The sequence below is a fragment of the Echinops telfairi genome, unplaced genomic scaffold (assembly GCF_000313985.2).
Source record: "Echinops telfairi isolate 266 unplaced genomic scaffold, ASM31398v2 ScPeMD7_1;HRSCAF=3_0, whole genome shotgun sequence".
Lineage (NCBI taxonomy): Eukaryota > Metazoa > Chordata > Mammalia > Afrosoricida > Tenrecidae > Echinops > Echinops telfairi.
The window spans coordinates 50,115,819-50,124,823 of NW_022103896.1; positions in this window are offsets into that span (position 1 = coordinate 50,115,819).

The following is a 9,005-nucleotide window of genomic DNA, read 5'->3' on the forward strand; positions in this document are numbered from 1 at the left end:
TATGTTTCATCATTGCTACACTGCACCCTGACTGGCTCATCTCCTGGTATAGTGGTTATGCATTGGGCTGCTAACCGCAAGGAGTGTCTTTAAAGGAATTACTTGAATCCTCCCTTGGCCCAGGCCGAGGTTTCTCTCTGGACCTCTATACCTGAACTAGATAAGTAGCATGTTAAGACAGTTATTGTTTTGCTTAGTTTTAATTTAAAATGATTAAGAAGTTTTGATGTTTTCCTTTTAAATAAACAAAACAGCCCAGTCCAAAAAACAAACAAACAAAAAAAACACATTGTGTTTTATCAACAACATCCTCTCCACACCTCTTTAACATCAGTGACACCTGGGACACATGTTGGGGTTGTTGGAAACTATTTCTAACAAATATTTTGCGGTAGAAGATCATGGTCAGTAGAAGAAGTAGTGTGATGTCTATGAGGTGATCATTTCTAGCATCCCCTCCTCTCGAGTGATAGATTCCCATTGCAATTCAACAGTCCTAGGTCCCCAGAGTTCCTGTGGGAGAGTGGGTGATGTTCGCGGGAGGACTGTCTATACGCTGTGCCAGTCAGGCTCCTAACTGGAGATACATGTCACAGCTCAGTGTTTCACTAAAATGTTAATGAGCAGAGCAATGACAGAATGGTGGGCAGCTACATGGAGGGTCAGTGATGACTGAACTAGCCAAGGACTTTCCATAGGGGAATCTTTTAAAAGCCTGAAGGGGCAAGAGGACGATGTGATGTTAGCCAAGGGGGTGGACAGACATAGCCGTGGCTCTCTCCTCTCACCTTCTCATATCCTCGCAGTGAGTCTTGTTGCGTTACTAGCTGCCATTGAGTGCACCTCTACTCATGTTGGCCTCAATCACAATGAAATAAAATAAATGCGACCCACTATGGTGATATTTCCTTCACCAATTGCAGATTGGGTCATTGTGATCCAGAGGGCTTTCTGTGGCTATCCTTTTTTTCTTTTCTTTCTAGAGTGTATGCATCTGGATATTCCATTGACATCTGTTAAGCATCATAGGAGCATGCGCGATTTCACTGACAGATGGGGAGTGGCTTCACATGAGGTGCATTGGCTGGGGATTGAACCAGCACTTCTGTCGTGGAAGGTGAAAATTCTGTCACAGAACTAGCAGTGTCTTCAAGGTGACTCTGAGACAGCCTGCAGGACACAGCCCCCAATAACAGAGTTCTGCAGAGGCAGGAGACCGTGCGGTTACGGAGGGGCAGCAGTGGAGACTCGCCATCACTCCGACATTCTTCCAGCGATTGCCCCAGGTTTCCCTGTAGCGTCTTCTGTATGGTCTGAATCATCTCGCTGACTATCATCCTGATACAGGAAAGATGAGAAGACTCCTCGGAAATGGAAGGCCCACCACTGCATCCTCTTAGTTATCTCCCAAGAACTGTGGTTCTGAGATTTTTTTTTCATTTGCAGATTTTTGCAGGCACGAGAAAGACAACTGGCGCAGCATTAGAGAACTTGGAGAATTGCTGGTAGTCAACGCAGTGGATATGATGAAAAATGGAAAGGGCACAATTCCCTAGATGAGAGGCTTACAAAACATTTGTATATATTAAAAACCAGTGGTAATTGACTTGTCTACTAATCAGAGATCCTCTGTGGGTGTCAGCGTAGTTTCCTAAGTTTTCACTGGCTGAATTTTCAGAAGTAGATCTCTAACTTTTCTTCGGAGATGCCTCTGGATCATCTTGAACTGCTGACTTTAGGGTTAGCAGCTGTTTCAACCGTTTGCAGCACACAGGGACTCCTTGGATAGAATAGAGGACATGATTCTCTCTTATGACTAGGATAGTACATTTCTAAGAAGTGAAGGCCAAGTTTCATGTGCATTCTGCTTACATCCTTCTTTTCTAAGTGATATCTTACATCACTCCTTTTTCCCCTCTGTATTCTCATTGCTCTTCATACCACTCCCTTCCATGATAATACCTGTCAAATCATTCCCACAAATTTCCCCCACAGTCCTTTTCTATACAAGGAGCACTCCCTTCTTTGTGTTTCAGTATTGAGTAACAAATAAATATTACCCATAATATAAAGGACATTTGTTATTGAGCCATACCTTCACAATTCTTGGAGTAGAGCTAATATATTATTTTAAATAGTTTTATTGACATATAGTTCACATATCATACAACTAAATCATTCATCTTATTAAGAAGAGTTGTGTTACCATCACCAGCATCAATTTTAGAACATTTTCTTCTCCTATTCATTGTTGATTGCTTCTTAATGTATTTGATCTTTCTTTCTTCTCTGGATTAGTATATTGAAATGATGAATAAGATAATAGAAGATTTTCAGTTAAGGTTTAAATGGAAAATTAATTAAAGTGATATTTATTCATATCATATCACAGAAGTTGTACGTTGAATAATTTCTACCAATGTATGATTTAAAATTCAAGTACAACAAACTCTTTCTTGAACATTATACCATTCTAATATATACTAAAACTATAGCAAGATATAGCAAAACTAAATTTCAATTTATTGATACTTGGGAGCAATATTGAGGACAGATATAATTTACTATGGTGTATATTAGTTTTATTTTAGTAATACGGCCACTACTTTTACTCTGTATTCTAAGAAGAGATAGTCTCCATATATTAATTTTTAATTCCCTGGATATGTCTCTCTTCAATTATGTCAGCTCATTGTTAAGTTGTGCCAACTGGCTAGTTTATATATTTTTAAAAATATTGAAGATACTATTGAAGATACCTTGCATAACAATTGAACGATTAGTTCCATTAGACTGGCCTATCAGCTTGGTTTTTCTCTCAACAGTTAATGAGAGGCAGCCATTCGAATCACTTCCATCAGCCTGGAGCCTGATTTCCAAATGTTGCACATAATCGTTCATTGGATTTGTGTTTCATTCTGGTAGAGATGTTCCTCTGATGTAGTTTGCCTGCAGCTGGTGATATTAATGGAGAAATGAATTAAATTATCCTTTCCACTCCTGTAAAAATGGTTAATTTCCTGAATGTGCAAAATCTTTAAAGAGAAATATATCTTAATATTAATGCTTAATTTAATCTTATTCCACCTTCAATATTTTCTTAAATTTAGCTTATTCTTTAGAAAGGGAGATGCAATGATTCTACCAGGTTTGAGAGATAAAATTTCATTTAAGCCAATTCATTTGGTACAATGGAGAATTTTAATTGTTTGGCACATTCAAAATCTCTCATTGCTTAAGGCTGTGTGTGGTTAGAAATAAAGGCTATGCAAATTTATTCTTTTTCCTTCTCTGCACCAAAGAATGCTATACCACATTTTCTATATGGTGCATTATGGAATGAATAAAAGAGAATAAAATCAATGAATTTGGAAAATTGTCTCTTAATGATATTATTTGGGGGATAGATTTCAAATATAATTGAATTTTCCATTGTAAATTCTAGTTATTGCTCTAGATTATACCAATTGAAAAGAAAAAGGAAACAAAATTTTAAACAGTTCAGCTTACCAATTGCTTCCTCAGTCCTATTATTGAGTCATATACAAATGAACCTCATTAGAAAAAAGTGCTGAATAAAATTTGTTTCATAATTTTTTATTCAAATTAAATGTTTGCTTCATTTGTGAAATCCATTTAAACTGAATTAAATTTTTTCATGTTATTGATTTTGATTGGCTAACACTGACGAATCAGGATCATAGGATTGAATTCTGTCACACCATGATAGTGATTCAACAATGGCATATAATAGGGTAGTGTCTAGGTATTGTCAAAATAGTACTCCTAATGCATTTTGTGATGGACAGTTTCAATGCCTCTAACTGGGCCCTATCCTCCTTCATTCTGGGTGATTTTATTAGACACTACTATTGTCATTCCCCCAGAAACATTTATTTATTAATCCGAGCAGCAAGCAACTATTAAATGCTTACTGTGTGCCAGACATTGAGATGAAGGCTGTGGAGTTTTTTTTAAATGGTATAATTCATTACTTGTTCTCAGGTGTTTGTATAATTTAGTGGGAAACATAAACAGGTGAGACATTATTAGACTAATGGAGGAAATGCTATACTCTCCTAGATAAGTACTGTAGGGGAAAGAGAGCCGTGTGCTTAACTTTCTGTGGAGATGCTGGAGAAGTCCTGTGGAGGAGGAAATACTTCAGCTGAATTCTATGCATGAGAATTTCCATTACAGTGGCTTTCTGGAGTTGCCACAACAAATGGCTACAAACTAGACATCTTGGTGTGGCTCTTCTATCTATGGTCTTGTAACTGCCACCAATGACTGTGTGGGAGCACACATATAGGGTGTCTGGGAATACTAGAAGGGATGAGCTAGTGGTGCCATTCTATTGCATATAAAGAGTGAACCGGAGATCCTGGTATTGGAGAAGGGATAGCAACAGAGTCCCTGGGACAGAGTAGTAGGCTTCCTGGCCCACTGACTGAGTAAAGTTGAGTGCCTTTGGGCATGAGGCTGGCTTGCAGGGTGGGGTGGGTGTCCTTTGTGCATTTATCATTGCTAAAGGTGCTTTGTAATACTGGCTGGAGCAGGGCAGAAGTCAAGTGGACATACGGGTGAGGTGAAGGACCCCAGAGAGAAACATGACTATGGACTTGGCTGCTGACAAAAGAAACTGTATCCTTAACATTTCTGATGTGAATTTGTAACTTGTTTGCTTCTCTAATAAACCCTAGTAATTGTAATTACTTTCTAATAATTGTAAATATTATCTGTGAGTCTGAATGGATATTGCAATGGATTATCAAACCCAGAAGAGAGGTAGAGTGCTCCTGGGGTGGCCGTTGGTGCCAGAATAGGATAAAGAAGGTTGGAGGTAGAGGCATGCCTGACTTGGATTCCTTTCACTGCTGGTGAAGCCAGAGGAGATCAGAAGTGGCCCCGATGCCATTTTCTCAGCTTAAAACAGCAGCGATTTATTCGCTCAAAGTTCTGGAGTCTGAAAGTAAAAAATTAAGATGTTGTAAGACCCTTGTTCCCTCTGAAGTTTCTAGAAAAGAATCCTTCCTTCTTCTTTCCTCGTTTCTGTGTGGCCCTTGCAGGGTTTCTAGGTTTGTGGCTGCATTATTCACAATTTTATCTTTATAAATATCTATAAAGATATTTGTCTTTGAATTTAGGACCCACCACAGTGCTAAATTATAGTATGATCGCATCTTGATTCTTGATTAATTCACTGCAAAGATCCAGTTTCTAAGGAAGGTCAAATTCTCCAGTTCTGGGTGGAGAGGAATTCTGGGGGCACTGTTGAACCAAAAGCCATGAACCTGAGGGTAAATGAGTATCATGCTGGAAGAGGAATTATAATTGTAAGGAGCATGAAAGAGAAAAAGCTCTTTTAAAATTAATTTCAAAATTATTAATTTAGTTTTTGAAGTCCTTTATAAAATAGCCCATTATGGTTTAACCATATCTTCTGTTTCCCAACAATCAGCCTTTGCTCTAGTAAGCACTCTTCATAATGCCCCACTTTTGCCAATGTTTGCTCTCAACCTCGATGTACTTGATTATGCAAAGTCTGTCTTTAATTGCATCAAATGAATCCTCTCCCACAGGATAAGCTTAGTCTTGCTTCTCTTCTGAAGCCTTCCACACAGACTTATACACTCATTGAAGTTCTCCTTTGGGGATCACATTTTCATTCAAGGCAAGTGATGTCTATTTGACGCTTAATTATTTTTTATTCTAATTTATTTTTCTGTCATTATGTTTTTATGATGAACTTCAGTCTAAATTGTGGCATGATTCATTTTAACACATGTCCCTGAATATAAGGCTGCTATTGGTGAATCACAGTGTCGACCGTTGGGATTTTGGAGTAAAGTCCTGCCATCCTCTGCAGACAACTATCCCCCTTTTGAAAAACATCTATTGGCCTGTTACTGTGCTACAGGGCCTTAGTGGAGGCTGAACGCTTCACCATGGGCCACCAAGTCACCATGAGGCCCGAGCTTCCCATCATGAACTGGGTATTGTCCCACCCACAGTCTTAAAGTTGGATGTGCACAGCAACGCTCCATTATTAAATGGAAGTGGTATATACGAGATAGGGCTAGAGCCGAATCTGAAGGGACCAATAAGCTGCATGAAGAATTGGCCCAAATACCTTCAGTCTCCACTTCTGTCATATTACCTTTCTTCTCCCAGTCAGCACATCCTTGCTCTTCAATGCTTTAAAGAGGTCCTGTGCAGAAAATTTACCCGAAGCAATGTGTCATTTGGTCTCTCATTGATTGTAATCAAAGCAAGATGAAATCCTTGACAACTTTCATCTTTTGTCTCTTCATCATGATGTTACCTTTTGGTCCAGTTGTGAGGATTTTACTTTCCATTACTTGAGTTGTCATCCACACTGAAGGTCACAGCCTTGATCTTCATCAGTGAGTGTTTCCAGTCCTCCAGGCTGTCAACAAGCAAAGTTGTGTTATTGGTAATACCCTTGGTTCTTTTAAATCATTTCAATCATTTTATTGGGGGCTCCTACAACTCTTAGCACAATCCATCCATCCATCCATTGTATCAAGCACATTTGTACATATGTTGCCATCATCGTTTTTAAAGCATTTCTTTCTACTTGAACCCTTGGTATCAGCTCCTCATTTCCCCCTTTCTTCTCCTTCCCTCCCTCCCTCCCTCCCTCATGAGCCCTTGATAATTTATAAATTATTATTTTTTCATGTCTTGCACTGTCTAATGTCTCCCTTTACCCCCTTGTCTGTTGTCTATCCCCTTGGGAGGGGGTTATAGGTAGGTCATTGTGATTGGTTCCCCCTTTCTCCCCCCACCTTCCCCTTACCATCCTGATACGGCTACTTTCAATATTGGTCCTGAGGAGTTTATCTGTCCTGTATTTCCCATGTTTCGAGCTCTTATCTGTACCAGTGTACATGCTCTGGTCTAGCCAGATTTGTAAGGTAGAATTAGGGTCATGATAGTGGGGGGGCGCAGGGCGGAGGAAGCATTAAAGAACCAGAGGAAAGCAGTATGTTTCATCAGTGCTATACTGCATCCTGACTGGCCCATCTTCTCCCCACACCACTTCTGTAAGGGGATGTCCAATAGCATACAGATTGGCTTTGGGACTCCACTCCACACTCCCTTCCCTCATTCACATTATGGTATTTTGCTCTGGGGGAAAATAGACATATGTACATATATTTATAGGTTTAGTATTAAAGAAGCAGATGGACATTGGACCTCAACACAAGAACAGTTTGTTCTAACAATCCAGCATCCTGAGATGCTCACCTTTCTGACACAATCATTGAAGATAAAGGGGGTGCATAAGCAAACGTGGTGAAGAAAGCTGATGGTGTCTGGCTATCAAAAGATACAGCATCTGAGGTCTCAAAGGCTTAAAGATAAACAAGCGGCCATCTAGCTGAGAAGCAACAAAGTCCACATGGAAGAAGCACATCAGCTTGTGTGATCATGAGGTATTGATGGGATCAGGTATCAGACATCAAATACCCTTGTTTTTTAATAAGCCTTTTTTCAAACTGATGCCTCATTCTTCTTCATGTAACCCAGATTCTGTATGTGCTCAGCAAACAGATTGAATAAGTATGGTGGGAAGATACAGTCCCGTCAGTATGTAATATTGTGGTAGCTTGTGTGTTGCTGTGATGCTGGAAGCTATATCACTGGTATTTTAAGTACCAGCATGGTCACCCAAAGTAAAAAGGTCTTAGCAGAGCTTACAGACTAAGAACAGAGTAATAAGAAGAAATTCTGAGGAATTAACTACTGAAAGCAAAATGGATAGAGAGGAGATAAAAATGAGTTACAAAGAACAGAATTACACTAAAACAATAGGTATTCTTTTCATAAAATATATGTGATATTTCAGTAAACACAATGAGAGAATATAGATTAGGAATGGATTGTGATCATTTCTATCAGGTTAATAAAAGGTTAATAAAATGGGAATTGGGGTATCTCCTCTAGTATCCTAGAGTTTTTCTGTGTGTCAGGTTTTGGTCCAACCATTTCTAGGATATATATATAATTTAATCCTTGTCATAAGCTAGCATCCCCATTTCCCACAGATGTAGTAACAGGAGTGATTGAACTTTGAGAGTTGCTCAAGGTTATACACTTATATACTGTAGCACCAGGAATCAAAGCAGAAGCTGCGTAAATAACTCTCTGACATACCCACAAACATCTCTAGCACACACAGGGTTAGCTCAGAGAGGATGGGTTTTGGGTGTAAAATCTTGGCTGGAAAATCTGATTTACTGTATATTAAAATGCTAAATTGTGAGCTTCCCAGTGTAGAAAGCATAATAATACCAACAGAGGTATGAGCAAATCAGAGGATCAATTGTGTTCAAAGTTCTGGCTTAATGTAGATGTTAGAGATAATGGAATGGGGTTATAGTTAGGGTTATATTTATGTTTATATTTTTAGACCATGCTGCCAGGAATCTCTGAATCCTACCACTGCATCTTCCAGTAAAATTCTTCAGGAAGATATACATAAAAGGAGGGAGACCAAGGAAAACGATACTTTCCTACTGGTTGTAAGACCTACATTTTAGTGAGTACTTCCAATGAGTGAAACTTGAGTGAGTGTAAATCCCCGTCTTTCAAAGTGTCACAGGCATCAGTTCATTGACACCTCAGCTCTCTGGGGGACCTACTTCAGTTTTTCCATCAATGTTAAAACTGAGAATGTAAACCAAAACTCTCCGGGGGTTTCCTTTATACTTCTGTAAAATATGAGCCCATGGTACTCCAGAAACTAGCCAATACAAACCATACCCATGTCCTTAGACAGAGTAAAAGGGAATGATGAGTGAGGTTTAAGAAGAAAAGGCTTCTTTGCCTTTGGTAGGGCAAATGGTGTGGTAGGTCCTCAGCTTTTCTCATATTCTTTCCTTCCTATTACCCTTCCCTTTCCCCTTTTGGTTGGATTATAAACTATCTAAATATTATTATAATATTTTTCATATTATGAGGATATATTTAAAATA